Consider the following 20,787-nt stretch of genomic DNA (forward strand, 5'->3'; position numbering starts at 1 on the left):
AACTATTACCTTGACTTTATTGAATAATTTGAACAATTTCCCCATGAAGGCTTACGTTAAACTGTCAAGCACTCGAATAGTCGAGCGCGCTGTCCTCTGGCAGCTCTTGTTATATTTTTCTTCATATAGCCCTTGTTTTTGTATCAATTCCTTCAATATTTAGTATGCTTATACCTCACATTAACATCTACACTGTAATGGGGTGAAAGGTCATGTTGGTCAAGGTCAGGGTTACTTTTGCTAATCCTGTTAAATGTATTCTTAGCAAAGGGAAATAATTAGCATACTTGGATTAATACTTTGGTTGTTATCTCCCTTTAAACATTTTTTTTTGAAAACCTGGTTTTGTGACAGTTTTCTCCCTTGTTAATTGTTGTCTGCATTATCTCATATAGCTTAAGAAACTTCAGCGTACAGTTTATATAGTATTGACATACCTGTACGCTGAAGCGAACCCCGTATCGAAAGTCAACCAGAGTCCTAACATATTTATGTCACGCTATAAATCAAAGGAAGCTCATTTTCTTGGATACATTTCTACATATATTGGTGAATGAATATAAATAACTGCATCGGGGAATATTTTAAGGTTCAAATGTTTCAAATGCATCTTACAGTAGATGAAAATAACTACCATCAGTCTGAAATTCACAATTTTGACGCCATTGTCGCTTTGTCACGTGACGAGTTATCATTTGGATACTTTCGGATCGACCTTGACATTTTTTGCTGAAATTGTAAACATTTCTTTCGTTTTCTGAAATCTATTATTTTTGATTAACAACTTACGTCTGGCGGATTATAAGACTGATTTCAGTGTGAATCAGGTAGTTTTAAGTAATATGCACTTTGAGTTTGTATTTACGCTACCATTTGTTTACAAAACACGCCAGAATAATCTAAAATACCGGGAAATGTCAATCTGAATTTGAGCATTTGGTATGTGTCTAAAAATAGAAATAACGTCATATGACCGTGAAATCTCGGGAGATTCGCATTTCAAGGAAGTCTGTCACATCGCTGTTATTCTCGATATTAGCAGAATAGATAAATTTTAAATGTTTAAGATATTATTTTGTGAAAGAATATATCAGTTAAATGTGAAAAATGTCAATCTTTCCAATCAAGTGGTTGATTTGAGCCAATAACTGCATTTAAAAGCTGTTTTGGACCGGTCTTTGTTACCTGTCAACTTTTCGGGACTTTCTGGTTGACTTTCCTATTGGGGTTAGTCCATAACTATAAAGTCGTACCAGTCAAAAATCATAAAAAGCGACATTTAAAGTTATGGAAGCCAGAACTATATCTCATATTGAAATCCTACCAAATACAACGGTAATTTCTAGCAGTTGCAGATCCAGTGCAGTGGTAATTTACTCTCAAATGCTTTATTATCCCCCGCCATAGACGGAGGGATATTGTTTTGGCGTTGTCCGTCCTTCCGCCCGTCCGTCTGGCACTTTTGTGTCCGGGGCTATATCTTGAAAGTGCTTTGGCGAAGTTCATTGAAGCTTGGTACGAGTATATATATGGATAAGAGAATGATGCACGCCAAATGACATTGTACACCATCTGTTAACAACGGATGTATGGCCCTTTGTATCTTGAAAAACATGCTTTTTTGTGTATGGAGCCATATCTTGGAAGTGCTTTGGCGGATTTCATTGAAACTTGGTATGAGTATATAAATGGATAAGAGGATGATGCACGCCAATTGGCATTGTATACCATTGGATAAATAGGAGTTATGGCCCTTTGTATCTTGAAAAAATGCTTTTGTGTGTGTCCGGAGTCATATCTTGGAAGTGCTGTGACGAATTTCATTGAAACTTGGTATGAGTATATAAATGGATAAGAGGATAATTTTAGCGTCGTCCATCCGTCCAGAAATATTTGTGTTCAGAAGTATTTTGGCGGGGGATATCAATTCAACGAATTTGCTTGTTGCTATTGATATGTGTTCAATGTGGCATGATGTTCATCAGCAAACTTGGCCAGTTTCGCTCGATTTTTCATTGTCGGCTCGGGTACAACTTAAATGTACCCCGGGTACTCTGAAGTATACTGAAATGTACCCGTGTATGGAAAATATAATAAGTTTTATACTCTGAGTTTTATTCTACGGTTGGCTTTACTCTTCGTATAATAGCAGTATAAACTGGTAACTAACAACAAAACCACGGAAAGCCTTTTGATATGTTTCCTATATTTCAATACTCTGCAAAAACTAAAAAAGAAATTAGAAAGTGTTCATCTGATAAGTTCCCTTAAGTAATGTTGTACAAAAATTACATGCACTGCACTAAACTTTAATGCACGTTGCTAAGTAAGAACAGTACGCCTAATTTCGATTCATTTCAGTTCATTTTCAGCTGCCATGTTACAGTTTTTAGTTTTTCGCTTCGCTTGGAATAAACATTGACAAAACACAAATGAAGCATTTAATTTCAGGCGAAAATATTGAATTTTTTTTTCATGTGCTTTGCTTAATAATTTAATACAATGCTCGATCGTTGAAACCAGAAACGTAGATTTTATCTACATCTCTATTGACACCAGTACACTTATTATTATAATTATGTTGCCGTTCATTCTTTGTAAGACTCAAACCAGGCGACAGAGCATATTTGTGTAAAGACCAAATCTGCTTCTGATGGAGGTCTTCATCGTTACGCTTTAACTTGGCTACTTCGTTTTTTCCTTACAGCCGACCTAAAATTATACCGGTACGTCAAATATCTTTTTTAAAGATACTTAATTAGCGTTAAGTATGAATTAGTTAGTATTAGCAGGGTGAAGAATCAACGGGGTTTCCTGAGTTTTACACAAGGGCTGGACAGAATGTAAACATACCGTTAAGAACTTAAGTTCTGCACATTTCGCAAGTTATTTAAATAAATTTGCAAAAATCTTTAGTGCATAAAATAAGAAGTTCATCTAGTGCATAAAAGAGCCAGTGTCGTGTATACATCAATTAAAGTTAAAAGGCGGAACCCCACAAACTCACGTGACCCTGCACCCTGATTATAGGTAGTATTACTTTAAGAAAGTAAGTTTCATCTTTTTAATCATACGTAGTGTCAATTTCCTCAATTTCCGCCATGATTTTTTTTTGCAAATTCTCAACCCGGTGGATAATTGACATGACGCCTTATCTATGATCGCTCCGCCCACTAGAATTGATCAACCAATCAGCGATCGATTAATCGGGCGCACTCGTTAGCAACGACCTGTCCGCCATTTTCTAGACAAGCTACATGTTTAGGTTCACTTTTATTCCAACGAGTTTCTTTTGTTTTCCTCTTTAAAAAAAACGATTAAAAATGGTTAAACGGTGTCAATGGGGATTATGTAACTCGGACAATCGATATCCTGAAAGATTAGTTGGTGACATTTAATTTATATCGTTTCCAAAGCCGAAAAGAGATCTTGAGAAGCGTAAGAGATGTATAAATACATGCGGTCGTCACCACGAACGACTGAACGTCAACACTGTCAAAGACAATTATAATATATTTTATCGGATATACTAGCAGATTTAAATAGTTTATGTTATCGATCTGATTATCACATAATATTTCACTTTTTTAAAAATAGCTTTATCAGTTACTAGGTCAGAAGCGAGGTTCATCTGCATTACTTAAAGAGAAATAAAACCCAGCATGAAGCCTAAGATATATTATCTTATTAACGGTATCTACACATTTGCACTCATGTGGTGTCACCAATAAACGCTTTTAATCCACACTAGGAGCTCGAATGCCTAGATCTCATTTTTTAAACGAGTTTCGTTTATTTTGTTCGGATTAAAAAACGGAAATGAAATATGGCAAAAACGGTGTAAAAAGGGTTAATGCAACTCTGACATTTGGTATCCAGAAAGATAAGTTAGATGAATTAAATTTATACCATTTCCAACGCGGCAATGCGGTCTTGACAAGAGCGAGTGGAAGCTTCAAGAATTACCGATAACCCCTTTATAGAACATTAATTTATTTCACAAACTTGAAATGTCATATAAGCAATAACTAAGCATTATTAAGTATGTATTATGTCACGTGTGCATGTAAAATAATTGAGAATTTTGGTACCCAATTCGTGTAACTTTACGAAATCCCCGTTAAAAATCGCGTTTCTGTGTGTGTCAGAAACAAGTGAAAACCATTTTGTTATTATTTTAATAAAGACGTATCGATCAATGCTATTGTAAAAGAGTTATTATTACTGATATTAGTTAACCAATAAATGCGGTAACTTCGGGGAAGTCGGTACCTGCGCGAGCGTCTGATACTGGTAGCCTTATTAATTTATAATAGCCTGAACGTATTCCATTTCGTACAACGCTAATTTTATATCAGACAATGTCCAAACTTACTATGTTGTTTTTGCGCTTTAAATTATAGTGATTGATAAATGTCCCATAAGCAATGTTTAATATGATTAATATCACTTTTATACGCAATAACATGTGGGATTGAGGTACCCACCCGGCGTCAGAAAGCGCGTAAAACTTCACCGAATTCCCAGTTATAAAGCGCTTTTTCGTGTCAAATACACGGGTAGGGGGGAATGTTTCGGTAATAATTTTGTTAATAACACGGGTAAATACCGGTGAAGTGTTAATTTATTGCAAATACCACCATTACACGTAATAATGGGTTCGATTTCGGTAAGCGCGCAAGCGTTTGAGAGCGTGTTTAATGTACCGATTTACCCGTTATAAATAGCTGATGTTCTCTTTAATCGTATATTTTTTGCATTTGCAGAATAACTAAATGGTAATCAACCCCTTTACAAGTGTAATATGGCGTTAAACAAGTCCATAAAATTATCCGGAATATCGCGTAAATCTCTATGCAGTCTATAGGCAAAGAAGCCATTTTGGTGTTAGCTTGTCTAGGTTTTCTTCCCGCTGAGCCACGTGATTAAGTGGGCGGAGCGATCACTGATAAGGCGTCATGTCAATTAAAATACTATTAAATTGGTGTTTGCATGTTTCGCTGCCGTTCGATTTGCCTGCGTCAAAAAACTCGAACTTCATGTCCTGTGACTGTACCATTAAATACATTCAAAGCGCGAACAATTCGATACATTCGATATTGAGATATTGCATTAACATTTGGAAAAAAAGATATTTTTTGTGGTGAATACTTAAAAAAGTTTTAAACCTTGTTATAGATTACAACCATTTCCAGAGGGCATGCGTATACGGGGGCTTACCGTGTTTAAGCGAGAAAGTTGGAACAAAACTTCAAAGATGGCGTCGTTTGTTGGGTTTTTCTTGAAGGAAGACCGGCTATTTTCACCCGGTAAACCCCTTTGTATTTATAATTATTTTAAATAAATACAACCTTTCGGCTCTCCGTTGTTTGTGCTTCCCTCGGGTTTTTTTGTTTCAAGATCGTAGACGTCGGGATAATAAAGTTATTGAAGGAAAACCGCCGTCCACAAATCTGTTGTCTCCGTGACTTTTATCTTATAATACACAGTATTGATGCGCGTGTACGGTAAAATATAACTAAAACCATGATTATTTCATTTTCCCGACGCCGTTTTATCTCTTATAATTGTTTGTCAAAATCTATAGGTTTAACCCCTCTTTTTGAAACTGACTTCCTTTTAAGCACATTTTGGGACATGACTTCCAAATGACCAACACAGCTCATACCCATGTAAGAAGATAATACACGAACTTTCTGTCGTGAATGCATTTACCATTGATATGAATGTTTTAAAGAACGTTTCCTCTGTTAAAATGTATACCTCTTTCATACTTTTCAAAGATGCGAAACCTCAAGCTACATTACAAAAGATGAAACATAACTTGTATATGTTATTAACTGCGACATTATACGTGGTGAGCTTCACTTTTTTGCAATAAACGTGTACTATTAAGCAGCATAGCGCCCTTTTTGGAAGGGATATTATGTTCTGATGTTATGTAATCGACTTACCGGTTCGGAATCCATTTTAAACGGGTTACCGATTTTAAACTAATTGGCGGGTGCACACAGCAGCGGATAATATGCAGGTCACAAATAGATTTTACATCCGTTGATGCTGGTTTTGACACCCGACGCATATATACATTTATGAATGAAAGGCTTCATGAACGTTGACGTCGCTCTTGGTTACCAGAAAAATTTCCACGTACGGATTTCAACCGTCATTGTTTACAATCTATTAAGTGCACAAGTACTGGAATTGGTATAGCGTTTTTTTAAAGGTGTATGCTCCCGCATTCGCATGCCCCCCTGATTTCCATTAATGGTAATACTTTTGCAAGATGTTTAAATAAACACACTCGAAAATGCACTGTTTTGTTAATGGTCAAGAAAATACATTATAAACTCTTCTTTGACATTAGTTTGTATAAGTTTTCCCCGTTTAATAAATTAATCACCTGTTATATTTGAGTTGTTATTATACATTTGAAATATAATATGTCTACAAAGAAAATTGGTATAAGATGTATCTGTTAAATTAAGCCTAGTGTATGCATACACCAAATATTTTTATCAATGTTTGGCATAAAACGTCTTTGGCCTTCAGGTGAATTATTGTATTTTAAACAAAGATTAATATATCGATAAAATTAAGAAAAATAACACTTCTGCTTGTGTGAGAGTGTCTGGATGATCATAAACGAGAATGCGGACACAAATAGTAACAGTAACGGGTGAGTAATGGTAACTCAACGCGTAGCCTAAAGTCCAATCCGTTCTGGTGCAATGGTATATCGTATCGCAGTATGGTTTTGCTGTATGCCCATACCAATTAACGATACGAATGTGACATGTTGACCCCCGAAAATTTGGTACAAACATAAACACAATTATAAACTTAAATAGGTCCCTTACTTAAAGGGGCCTTTTCACAGATTTTGGCGTGTTTTGAAGTTTGTCATTAAATGCTTTATATTGATAAATGTAAACATTGGATCTAAAAAGCTCCAGTAAAACATCAAGAATAAAATAAAAAAAGGAAAAAAAGTAGCCCGCAGCAGGGCTCGAACCAGTGATCCCCTGATTCCTGAAGTAAAAACCAATTAGACGGCTCGGCCATCCTGCCAAGTATGTATGAGAACATATTTAATAGTATATATAAGCAATCTTTGTAGTTTCACAAAATTAAACGACAACAACATAACTCTCCAAATTATTCAATCGTTTCGCGTTGCAACGCTTTATAATTTTCAGGTTATTAAATCGTCAAAAGATGAATATAATGGCTATATTAGACCATGGCAAATGTTCAGTATTACTGTTTCCTCACAAATATCATAACTAAAACGAAAACTTGCGAATCTAAAACAACTTTTTTTCAATTTTGTCAATTTACCAAAACGAGAAAAGATCCCTTTATTAAAAGTTCAATACTGTGTTGGAATCGTTTTGCTTGACGTTAGTTTTTCTTTGGGTACTTTCGATGTTGAAATATTACTTACTCAAAACAGAGATACTTCACGCATTTAAAAATAATATATAGTTTTAATCCTTATCCGTCACACTGTGTAAGTATTTAAACACTCGTATCGTTAGAGTTATGAACTGATCTTGTTGAGATTTTGTGAGTAGAAGAACTGTTTAAGTAGCCTGTATTAGTTCATTCAGAAGCTAACAATGTTTCATACCCTGATTCGCACTCCCTTAATATGGGTGGCAGACGTTTCTCCCCCAAGACGTTTCCTCCCCAGACGTTTCCTCCTCAGACGTTTCACCCCCAAAATGGGGCTGAAACGTCTGCATAATATGTAAATGTATATTAGCAGTAGTTATTTGTAATAAAGTGAAAATAAAGTATTAGTATATTAATTGAGTGCATTTTATGTGTAAAAAATTGATGTTAGTTGAGTCCTGACTAATTAAAATATTAATTAATGATTTTATATGGTTGTTTAGGTAAGCCTCTAACAAATTTAACAATTAAATAGATCTTATTATACTTGATTTTATAAGTGCCTTAAATTGTTCTTGCATTAATTAAGCTCATTGAAAAATTGAGTAAAATCAAAACTTTGATGTTCTTTGATGGTCATTTTAAATGGAATAGTATGTTACAAATTAAAGTAATTATAACTATTGTATTAATCAATTGAGTAAAAACACACCTTTGATGTTCTTTGATGGTCATTGATGGTCATTGTAAGTGGAATAGTATGTTACAAATTACATACATATAAATGCATGAAAAAAATAAAATTGTTGACAATTATATAGTTTATTTATTTATCATATTTAACTGTTACAAGGAAAATAGTTTTGAAATTAATATAAATGTGATTTAACCATTTAATCAATTCACCAATTGACCCTATTTAATTGGATTAATTGGATTAAAAACAACAAACAACTACAGTTCCTCAACACTAATGATTTACGTGCATTCCATTCACAGTTAAACCAAAAAAATAATCAAACAAGTTGCTTCATAAATAAAGTTAATTGAAAACTTCATAAACAAAATAATCATTTTGGTAATAAATCAAGAATAAACTTCAACCAAACAATCAAACATTTATTGGGGGGGAAAGGTCTGCACTTAAACCAAAGTGGGGGGGAACATCTGGGGAGGAAACGTCTTGGGGGAGAAACGTCTAGGGGAGGAAACGTCTTGGGGGTAAATCGACCTTAACAAAAAACCCCCATGAAGTGCTGAAAAATTATTGTTATTCAATTATAAGATGTTTTAATTTAATTTATTGTTTATCAATGAAAAATAAGAGTCTTACGACGATCATTTTCATAATATTTGGCTTTCATTGGAAAGTTGGTCATGTTTATTCCAGGGTGATGCTATTTCTTATTCTCATAGTATCGGCCCTCCTCATAGTATTGACAAATCCTCAAGATGTGCTTGATTGTTCATGTGTTTTTTTTCAATTTTTAGTAGTTTTAATTATGCCCCCCTTCGAAGAAGTGGGGTTGTATTGTATTGCTGGATGTCGGTTGACCAGTTCGTTTCCGATCAATAACACGTCAACCAATTGACCGATTGGCTTGATACTTCACATGTGCATTGGCCTTGGACAGTAGATGACCTCTATTGAAATAGGGGTTATTAGATCAAAGGTCGATGACACAACTGATTAATTCGTCAACAGATTGGCTCGATACTTCACATGTGCATTAGAATTGGACACTAGATGACCCCTATTTAAATTGGGGTCACTAGTTCAAAGGTCAAGGTCACAGTAACAATAAGTGTGAAAAAGTTTCTGATCAATTACTCGTCAACGAATTGACCGATTGTCTTGATAAATGCACTGATTGGCTTGATACTTCCCATGTGCAATGGCCTTGCTCAGTAGATGACCCCTATTGAAATCAGGGTCACTAGTTCAAAGCCCTGTTTATGGGGCATATGTCTCCCACCACCAAACTTTATTTGATGGTTATACTTGACTATTATGACAATCATTCTCATGATTTCCGGTGTTTATTGGAAAGAAGGTTTTTGAAAATTCGAAACTGTACAGTGCACTTCAATATACTCTGAGAATGGGCCACAAATACTTTCTCCAAACATGGAAGGATTCTTTTCTCTTTTTTTCAGGGATGGGTATTTTGTTTGTCTGCTGCTGTGTACTTTTATGTGGGGATGCAACTTTGTGTGGGCATTTGCATGTGAGTGTGTGTTAAGATGGTAGGATGGTTTCAAATCGAATTTTTAACTTTTATTTTTTTGTTTTAGATAAAATCGGGCATTTCAAAACGTATCGGCATTCAGGGCCATGTGCTTGTAGACGTAGATGCTGTTTATTTACACATACTAGTAAGTGAGTAAGCAACATTTAGGAACCTATTTATGAACATTGTACATTCATTCAAATGTGACAATGTCTCAATTGTTGATGTTGGACACTATTCTTTAGTCTTTTGACACCACAAACAAGTAAAACTGTTTTAAACATTTAAAGTGATGACAGTGACAATTATAAATTAATTAAATTGTCACTGTTAATTGGTAAAATGATGTCATTATTTTGATGTTTGCCATGCAGTGAATTAGTGGAGGATACAAGTGAATTACTACTCCATAATTTCAGTCTAGTTTGATTAAAAAATATCACTCTCGCTTTGTGCCTAGCTTTTGAGGACTAATTGTTATACATTTTAAAACAATATGTACATATCATAATCATCTGTGTAAAGTTTACACAGTTAAGCATATAAACATGCTTTTAAATTCAATAAAAATGATTTTTCTTAAAAGACATGTATACAGAAACCACTTTTTTTCAACCTCAACCGCCAGTGACTACTGCATGCACATACTCATGTGACGTAATATTTATGTATGAAGTCACAACACACAAAATTGAATGATGCATATGAAGAGCTTAAATGTTTTTATAGTCAAAACGCATTAATTATGTAATTAAATAATTAAATATTTATGTTTAAATAATAAAGATATTGCATTATTTGTTTGATATCTTTTCATAGTTACATGTCCTTTTGATTGATGTTATAAGCAAATTTAGATAAATAAAATGTATTATTCCTGGTTGAAACAAAAAAAAGCTTGGCTATTCTGGTAGCTTTCACCTTGGTTCGCTAAGGATAAAAAATTACAGAAAAAAACTGATTAAAAATAAGGGTTAAACTGGCAGTTAAATGTTCCATGTCCATCTACTACTACATGTAATTATTTCTAACATTATATGGCATTATGCTTGTATTATGTGGCATTCTGTCAAAATGTCTTTTTATGTCCCCCACTATAGTAGTGGGGGACATATTGTTTTTGCCCTGTCTGTTGGTCTGTCTGTTGGTCTGTCTGTTTGCGCCAACTTTAACATTTTGCAATAACTTTTGCTATATTGAAGATAGCAACTTCATATTTGGCATGCATGTGTATCTCATGAAGCTGCACATTTTGAGTGGTGAAAGGTCAAGGTCAAGGTCATCCTTCAAGGTCAGAGGTCAAATATATATTGCCAAAATCGCTCATTTTATGAATACTTTTGCAATATTGAAGATAGCAACTTGATATTTGGCATGCATGTGTATCTCATGGAGCTGCACATTTTGAGTGGTGAAAGGTCAAGGTCAAGGTCATCCTTCAAGGTCAGAGGTCAAATATATGTGGCCCAAATCGCTTATTTTATAATTACTTTTGCAATATTGAAGATAGCAACTTGATATTTGGCATGCATGTGCATCTCATGGAGCTGCACATTTTGAGTGGTGAAAGGTCAAGGTCATCCTTCAAGGTCAGAGGTCAAATATATGTGGCCCAAATCGCTTATTTTATGAATACTTTTGCAATGTTGAATATAGCAACTTGATATTTGGCATGCATGTGTATCTCATGGAGCTGCACATTTTGAGTGGTGAAAGGTCAAGGTCAAGGTCATCCTTTACAAGGTCAAGGTCATCCTTCAAAGTCAAACGTCATATAGGCGGACATTGTGTTTCACAAACGCATCTTGTTAATTTCAATATTATACAGGCGGGGAGTATCATGAACCTATCTTTAACCAGCCCAGCCACGTGGAGTCTCAATGACAAGGGGCTGTATAGATATGTCAGGATACAGGCAGACCCACACACTGAAACTCTGCAAAGTCACAGTCAAAGGATACCCCCAACCAAGGACACCCTGTAAGAATAGCTTTATGTCAGATTATGATAATTATAATAAGTGGTTGCTTTCTCTACTAGGATCTTGTTATACATTAATGTTCATGAGAAACTTAATTTGGGCCACGTTCTGAGAAAACTGGGCTTAATGCATGTGCGGAAAGTGTCGTCCCAGATTAGCCTGTGCAGTCCGCACAGGCTAATCAGGGACGACACTTTCTGCTTTTATGGTATTTTTAGTTTCAGGCCCTCCTTACCAAAATCAAGTTTAGGTGGAGAGGGTCGTCCCTGATTAGCCTGTGCGGACTGCACAGGCTTATCTGGGATGACACTTTGCGCACATGTTTTAACCCAGTTTTTGATTCATGTCCTCTCAACATAGACCCCTTTGTTTTTTTTTTTAGACTTCTGGGTTATCACTGGTGTTACCATGGCGAATCCTCTTGTAAGAAGAGTCTTCAAGGTTGTGAGAAAATCATGTGTGCGTTTGTCCTCGTCAAATAGAATTAGCATGTGTGACATCACTGTCCGATCAGGCCACACAGAGCTGCACACTGTTCAGTGGGTTTGAGCACACCTGTGACTCCAATAATGCAAATACAATTGTGTTCCGGTTGGCTGCTAATTTCCTTGAATAATAGCATTGATTTTATTGCCCTTTCTACACATGAGTGTTTTTGTCGATTTTATCTCCAGTTAACACCAATATGTCTATATAATTGTTTAAAAAAAGAGATAAACAAAATATAATGCATGTTAAGATAAACGGTTCCAGAATATCAATAACAGACACCAAAGGCGTATCATTCAATAAATATTTTCCCATGTTCTGAAGCTAATTTGCAATAACACATCGCAATATAGTCTCAATTAATATTTTTTGTGAATGTCAGTGTTCCAAATTTTACTCTTATATAACTTGCAGCCAAATAGAAATGTTCCTAGAACAATAGGCTAATGAATTCAAGCTTTCTTTGCTGATGTAAAATGATACTTGAAGTCTCCACTTATAGTTGCTGTCCATGTACGAGTTTTTAAATGGATTTCATAAGCATTTCTTGGAACAATACTTTTTTTCAAGCTGTCATAAATAATCATATTACATAAGAGATGGGTTGATTAACACCAGGGCTCGACCAGTTTTCATGTTCAGATTATATACAATATTATTTGCCGTGAAAAAAAAACACAATGAGAATTTTTTATACTATCATTGTTTTCGATGCATTGTTTTGTTGTCGTTGATTAAAATCGCCATTAGAACCAATTTCAGCAAATTAATTATCAAAATGAAACTTGACTGTGTCCCTAGCCCAAAGTGGAACAATCAACAGACAATAATATGCACAAGTGTACTTGTCTGTTCTCAGAATGTTAATATTTAAGTCCACTCAAATTGATGTTTCACTGTTACAATTGACAGCAAGATCAAATATAATTATAAACAAATCTGGAATTTTTAGCACTTTTTTATTTAAAAATAGTAATATTAAAAAGAATAAGTGGAAATCAAAATTGTTTTGTAGTGTAAGGGACACAACTCGTATTGTCTTGTTCAACTTCAAGCATGCAGTCATGAGTTCTTTGTATTGAGGTTTATATCTGTGCAAACATATAAAATACATGTATTCTATAGGTCTTTGATCTGTGTGAATCTATTAATAAAGTATGTTGTGAGTTACCCATTCACGAGTTTTAATTAATTTTATTGTGTTAGAATGGTTGTGAATATAGCTTGAATACAGAAAACAATTGATGCTAGACATTAATTGATGAAGTTTTAGACAACTGGGAACATTACGTCTACAAAAGGAATTAGAAATTTGCCGGAGTTTAATTCAGCAGGTGCGAGAGCCGCAGGTTGGGAGATTGACGAACGTTATTTTCTAATTCACCTGGCAACATTATGTCTGCATGACAAACCAGGGCGTCGAAAAGTTGGGAGTATTATTATCCAATAAGCGTCGCGAATGTGTCAAAATTTATGATTCGTTTGTATGGGTGCCAGAAGTGTTAGCAGATGAAGACAGGGGTATTGCACACAGGCCCGCAGAAGAAAGATATGATTTAGAGACTGTGCTAGTAAAGTTTGTTAATCATTTTGGTGTCCACAACTTAAAACAAATTAAGTGACAGGTCCGGACTTTCTGAACACTACAAGACAATTTATTTCGTAATTAAAGGCCAATGGCCAAAAATACACTAAACAGACATGTCACATTATACATACACGAGTTGTGAATAGTTTGATGCTTGTGCTTTGCGCATTAATAAATATATGAATAATGCAATTTCCTTTCAAAATTTTCAAAACAGCATTGGTATTTTTTTATCGCATTAATGTTTTTTTTTCCTTGCATTTCCAACCATGTTGCCAACTTAGCTTTAGCCTTGGACTAACTTAATTTAGGAGTAAACAGTAAACCCATGTATTTGTACACCGGTGTAACATTTACACGATTTCGAATATAGAACCAACTGTTATATGACTGCAATGGGCCACCATTTCTGAATACAATTATTATGCCCCCCTTCTAAGAAGAGGGGGTATATTGCTTTGCTCATGTCGGTCTGTCGGTCGGTCGGTCGGTCTGTCCGTCCACCAGGTGGTTGTCAGACGATAACTCAAGAACGCTTGGGCCTAGGATCATGAAACTTCATAGGTACATTGATCATGACTCGCAGATGACCCCTATTGATTTTGAGGTCACTAGGTCAAAGGTCAAGGTCACGGTGACCAGAAATAGTAAAATGGTTTTTGAATGATAACTCAAGAACGCATACGCCTAGGATCATGAAACTTCATGGGTAGATTGATCATGACTTGCAGATGACCCCTATTGATTTTGAGGTCACTAGGTCAAAGGTCAAGGTCCAAGTGACCCGAAATAGTAAAATGGTTTCCGGATGATAACTCAAGAACGCATACGCCTAGGATCATGAAACTTCATGGGTAGATTGATCATGACTCGCAGATGACCCCTATTGATTTTGAGGTCACTAGGTCAAAGGTCAAGGTTACGGTGACCCGAAATAGTAAAATGATTTTCGGATGAGAACTCAAGAACGCTTTTGCCTAGGATCATGACACTTCATAGGTACATTGATCATGACCCGCAGATGACCCCTATTGATTTTCAGGTCACTAGGTCAAAGGTCAAGGTCACAGTGACAAAAATCGTATTCACACAATGGCTGCCACTACAACGGACAGCCCATATGGGGTGCATGCATGTTTTACAAACAGCCCTTGTTTCGATTTTCTTTTCATTTACAGTCATTCCACTTATTTGGCAAAATATCAAAAATACTATTCAATTGACGCTGTAGTTCAATAGCGGTTTAAGAACAACTGGCAATATCATCTGCAAATAATATATATTGTTTTTAGCTCACCTGAGCTTTGCTCATGGGGAGCTTTTGTGATGGCCTTTTGTCCGTCGTGCGTCGTGCGGCGTCAACATTGGCCTTGTGAACACTCCAGAGGCCACATTTATTGTCCGATCTTCATGAAACTTGGTCAGAACATTTGTCCCATTGATACCTCGACTGAGTTCGAAACTGGGTCATGTTGGGTCGAAAACTAGGTCACTAGGTAAAAAAAACGAAAAAAAACCTTGTGAACACTGTAGAAGTCACATTTGATGCCAAATCTTCATGTAACTTTGTCAAAATGTTTGTCTAAATGATGTGTTGGTTGAGTTAAAAAATGGTTCCGGTCCGTTGAAAAACATGGCCGCCAGGAGGCGGGGCAGTATTCCTTATATGGTTATAGAGAAACCTTGTGAACACTCTAGAAGGCACAATTTTTGCCCAATCATCATGAAACTTGGTCAAAACATTGGTTTCATTGTTATCTCGGACGAGTTCGAAAATGGTCCAGATCGGTGAAAAAACATTGCCGCCAGGGTGCGGGGCACTTTTCTCTACATGTAAATAGTGAAAACATGTGAACACTCTAGAAGTCACATTTTTGTTCCAATCTTCATGAAATTTGGTCAGAACATGTGTTTTCTGGATATGACGGTTGAGTTCGAAAATGGTCCAGATCGGTGGAAAAACATGGCCGCCAGGGGGTGGGGCATTTTTCTCTATATGTATATTGTGAAAGCATTTGAACAGTCTAGTTGTGATAAGCCATTATGTTAAAGAAAGATAACCTGTACATACTTTCTAATAGTTAACTTATAATTAACTCCCTTGCATAAACCTGGGACTTCTTTCATAAAATGTGGTGTACATAAAGACAGTAGTTTGCATGCAATTTAATAAAGCTATGTCATAAAATAAATATACATGTACTAATGCACTGTAGAGCCTTATCTTTGATCTTTACTGATAAGCAAAGTTAACCTACTGTGTTTTGGTGTAATTAGCAGACTACTGTGCTATGAAACTGTTTCCATGGCAACTTTGTTATTTGGCATTTTCTAAATTAGAAAGACTCTTTTGATTGAAATAACTTTTGTAAATTCTTCTTATTTGTTACATTTGAGTCACTGGAGTTTTCCACTTTCCATAAATTGTGTTCTTTAGATTAAGTTAGACTTATTTTATAAACAAAATTTTTGAAGCAACTTCTAGACTAATAGTAACTAATATTTATATCATTTTTTTGTCAGATTGTGAACTTCTTTTTACATTCATTAAGGTATTTGCTGTATTTGTTCATTTTTAACGATGCATAGATTCTTGAGACTAAAGCTAGTTATTTTCATTAAAGCTGCTTTGGTTTTCACTTATTGATTAATTCTTTGAGTGTATTCAGGCGTATCTGACTGGACGCCTTTAGTTAATTGAATTAAAACCAGTAAGTGTGTTAGAAATAAGCGTTCTTTAATTAGACTCGATAAATATTTCCGTATTACATAAGTGCTCACACAGTTACATAACTCGTAACCGTCCCGTGACAGATTCACTTGCGTAGTTCAAAAATGGTTCCAGTCTGTTGAAAAACATTTCCGCCATGGGGCCATTTGTTGTTCATTCTTCATGAAACTTGGTTAGAAAATTTGTTCTATTGATATCTTGGGCTGCAAAGAACAGGTCATTTCTTTTTTCTCAGGTGAGCGACTTTGGGCCTTTCAGGCCCTCTTGTTTTGGAATATCTTCAGTAATAAAAATTCCTTGATGGCACCTGTCACTTAGGTAAAGGGATGACTCATTTTATGAATTAAATGAAGAATGACCGTATATAGTTTTCCTTTTAAACCTTTTTTTCGCTTATATCAAACAGTTCATAGTGCAATATCCCATCATAGGACTTTATTTTTTCATGAAACTTGAAACATGGATAGATGGCAATATGGGGATTATGCACGTCATTTCATTTCGATCCTACGTCAAGAATTCTGGTTGCTATGGCAACAAATATATAAAAAAATAATTCTGACAATGGTGGAGTTTCACCGGTAGGGGACCATATTGCTTGGCAATCTCTTTTGTTTAAAATAAAACTCTGCACATATACGACCAAACTCCTGCGCCCTTCCCATTTTTTAATACTTATCATTATTTCTTCGTGTGTTATAGGGCTATTTAGAACTAAAAGATATTCAGGTAAAGCAGCTTCTTCAGAAGTTATAATTAAAATCATATTTTCTCGAAATAATAATTGGTCTAAATAATTAAGCCAATCTCTTTGTTTAATTTGTTGCTGATAACTAGAATGTGAAGATTTTTAGCGAGGCTGTTTTCGTAGGAAACCCGAGCTATTGTCATAGCCAGCTCGTCCGCCGTAGGCGTCATGCTAAAACCTTAACATTGGCTCTAAAATCCAAGTGCTTCCACCTACAACTTTGAAACTTCATATGTAGATGCACCTTGATGAGGACTACACACCACACTCATTTTTTGGGCCACTAGGTCAAAGGTCAAGGTTACTGTGACCTCTAATATCAAACTTTAACATAGGCTCTAAAATCAAAGTGCTTTCACCTACAACTTTGAAACTTCATATGAAGATGCATCTTGATGAGTTCTACACGCCACACCCATTTTTTGGGTCACTAGATCAAAGGTCAATGTCACTGTGACCTCTTATATAAAACTTTAATAAAAACCTTAACATTGCCTCTAAAATCAAAGGGCGTCCAACTACAACTTTGAAACTTCATATGTAGATACACCTTGATGAGTTCTACATGCCACACCCATTTTGGATCACTAGGTCAAAGGTCAAGGTCACTGTGACCTCTAAAAAAAAATCTGACAAGCTTTCGCAGCCGTGCGTGGCACCTGTTATGCGGTGCTCATGTTTAAAAGTTGCACTTTTTGTTGTTTTCCAAAATGAATGTCGATTACTACGTGCCATAGCCTATTTCTCAAGAGGTCAATTATCTGTTATGGATTATATAACAGAATTGCAACGAAAAGCCGAGTACTGCCGATTAGGAGCGCAATAGGATGGTTTCATATGTGACATGATTATTAATGGGATAAATGACAAAAAGTGTTCGGAAAAGCTCATGGAAATTCCAGCAGACCAATTAAATTTGGAGAGGGTGATTTAAACGTGTCGTCACATGGAACTAACAAACGCTCGCATTAAGACTACAAGAACATCCAGCAGTAAACGTGGCGCGTCCGGATAAATATGACCAACGTGGTGCAAGACCAAACAGTATCATGTCAAACAATGTCCAGCAGTCGACAAAAGATGCGATGTACGTGTTAACAAGGTACATTTTAAGGCGTCAATATATTGAAGCGGACGTGCAACAACTTGAGGTCGTTGACAGTTTTGCGCTAGTACTAGGCCAAGCTGTGGCTATGATAGTGGTCAAGCTAACGTTCGACGTTGTACACCACGCAGAAGGAGACGAACTATCTGATATGTTCGAACATAAGTCATCCACACATGATGTTTACACAGGAAAAACAATGGCGATGAAACGAGACACAAAGAGTGGACGGTGAACATGAGGGTCAAAAACAAATATTTGTGTTAGGTGATAGACAGTGGTGCACAATGCAACATGCTCTCGAGACAAATCGCTTAGAAATTTTGTGCGGGATTCCCAATATTAAAGAACGATGCCCGCATAAATGATGTAAGCGGAACGCTGTTAAAGAATTGGGAAAAATAACTACCCTGCGAATACAAGAACAACTTAACATTCTAGTGATTGACGGACAGCTTAAATCTGTTGAGCAGAGATGATGCAGTGAAACTAGGCCTCATCATGAGAATAAACAGTTAAAAGATGGAAATAGAGCAGCTAATAAAAGAATTCAGTAATGTTCTAGGTGATCAAATTGGTTGTTTGCCAGGGGAGTATGACAGCAAGATTAATGAGACAGTGACACCTTTGGTACATTCACCTCGTTTAGTTTCAGTAACTATACGGGTTGAATTGAAAGAGCAGTTGGACCATATGGAGCGTTTCAAATAATGGAAAAACAAACAGAGCCGACAGAATGGGTTAAAAGCATATTATCAAAAATACTACTTTTGACGTTGTATGTGCACATTTATTTTATTATATCAAAATATTGGTTAATGTTTCAAGATTCTGTATTTTTTCTTCTAACAACAAATTGTGTATTAAGTTCTCTTCTCACAGAAATTTATATGAGGCTAATAGACCCACTATTTGGTCCTTCTCTGCCATCCACAATTCAAAGATGTGACTTGTGTATAGCTCTCATTGTTTCAGACTCATTGGAATGCAGACACGCTGACCTCTGTACAATACGCCATTGTACATTTACAATTCATCTCTCAATTCCCAAAATGGTATTGCATCATCCTGCAATTCATCGCGCGCTTCTGGCCATCATGATGCGATTATTTGTTATACTATCTGTAACTGTTCATCAACGATGTTTACAATCGTTATTTTTTCGATATTTTTTCATGATTTGTACATGCACATGTTTCTGCAACGAGTACCATCAGCTCATCATCAATTGTTTGTTTCTCTTTTTCAATTGAAGTAGTTTGTGATCGGATTCAACCCTGATCCGTTTATTCCTGTACACTAGTTTGTGAAATCGCTCGCAGCCAAATACTACGCTAACATTTATTTTTCTATTTGACCATACATCTGTTCTGCTGTTGTCAGAGATGCATATGCTAGTACCCAATTACTTTGAATTATTGCCCCTCCTAAACATCCCATAGATGCGTCTTCTCTTAACGTAGCCGCTTTTGATATGTCAAAGTAACATAAAACTTCGGTTGACGTCAAAGCCTCATTGATCCTTTTAAAGGCTTCTCTAGCTTCTTTTTTCGATTTCCAATTTTCCTTATTTTTAAGGTCTCGCAAAGGGGCATTCAGTTCACTCAATTCAGGAATGAATTTAGCAACATAGAAAAGCATTCCTAGTATCGTAAGCAATTCACTCTGGTTCTCGGGCTCTTGCATTTTTGACGATGCTGCTTCAGACCGAGCCAGTCCTATTGAAATAACTCGATTTTTCTAATCGGCATATCTCTCGTAAAAGGCAATTTTGGGTGGGCGTGGCCTATGTGGCCGGGGCGCCTCAGGGTTGGTAATGGAGCCATGCATAGTTGAGATTGACCGTATTGTCATAAAAGAGGTTCAGTATCAATTTAAAGTGAATCGGTGTAGAAATGAAAAACATATAGTAAAAGGCAATTTTGGGTGGGCGCGGCCTATGTGGGCGGGGCACCCCAGGGTTGGTAATGGGGCCATGCATAGTTGAGATTAACTGTATTGTCATCAGAGAGGTTCAGTATCAATTTGAAGTGAATCGGTGTAAAAATGAAGAAATTATAGTAAAAGGCAATTTTAGGTGGGCGTGGCCTATGTGGGCATGGCCTATGTGAGCGGGGCGCCCCAGGGTTGGTAATTGGGCAATGCATAGCTGAGATTGACCGTATTGTCATAAGAGAGGTTCAGTATCAATTTGAAGTGAATCGGTGTAGAAATGAAAAAAATATACTAAAAGGCAATTTTGGGTGGGCGTGGCCTATGTGGCCGGGGCGCCCCAGGGTTGGTAATGGGGTCATGCATAGTTGAGATTGACCGTATTGTCATAAGAGAGGCTCAGTATCAATTTGAAGAAAATCGGTGTAGAAATAAAGAAGTTAATGTAAAATAACATAAAAAATGAGTGAAATTCTCTGACCCGGCCCCGCCCCAACCCCCATAACTTTTGACCCAGGGTTCAGATCAAAATTCCGTCACTATCACCGTCGCACATATGCTCATAGCTACCATGTATGTAAGTT

The 20,787-nt window shown here is 36.2% G+C and overlaps 1 long non-coding RNA gene across 1 annotated transcript; it reads left to right on the top strand.

Moving 5' to 3' along the window:
• Nucleotides 1-7,423: 7,423 nt before the first annotated feature.
• LOC127840043 (uncharacterized) lies at nt 7,424-13,269 on the top strand. Its single transcript, XR_008030373.1, has 4 exons — nt 7,424-7,513; nt 9,694-9,774; nt 11,458-11,609; nt 11,993-13,269. It is a non-coding gene; the product is annotated as an uncharacterized LOC127840043 (long non-coding RNA).
• The last annotated feature ends 7,518 nt before the right edge of the window (nt 13,270-20,787 follow it).

This window comes from Dreissena polymorpha, chromosome 1 (genome assembly GCF_020536995.1).
Source record: "Dreissena polymorpha isolate Duluth1 chromosome 1, UMN_Dpol_1.0, whole genome shotgun sequence".
Lineage (NCBI taxonomy): Eukaryota > Metazoa > Mollusca > Bivalvia > Myida > Dreissenidae > Dreissena > Dreissena polymorpha.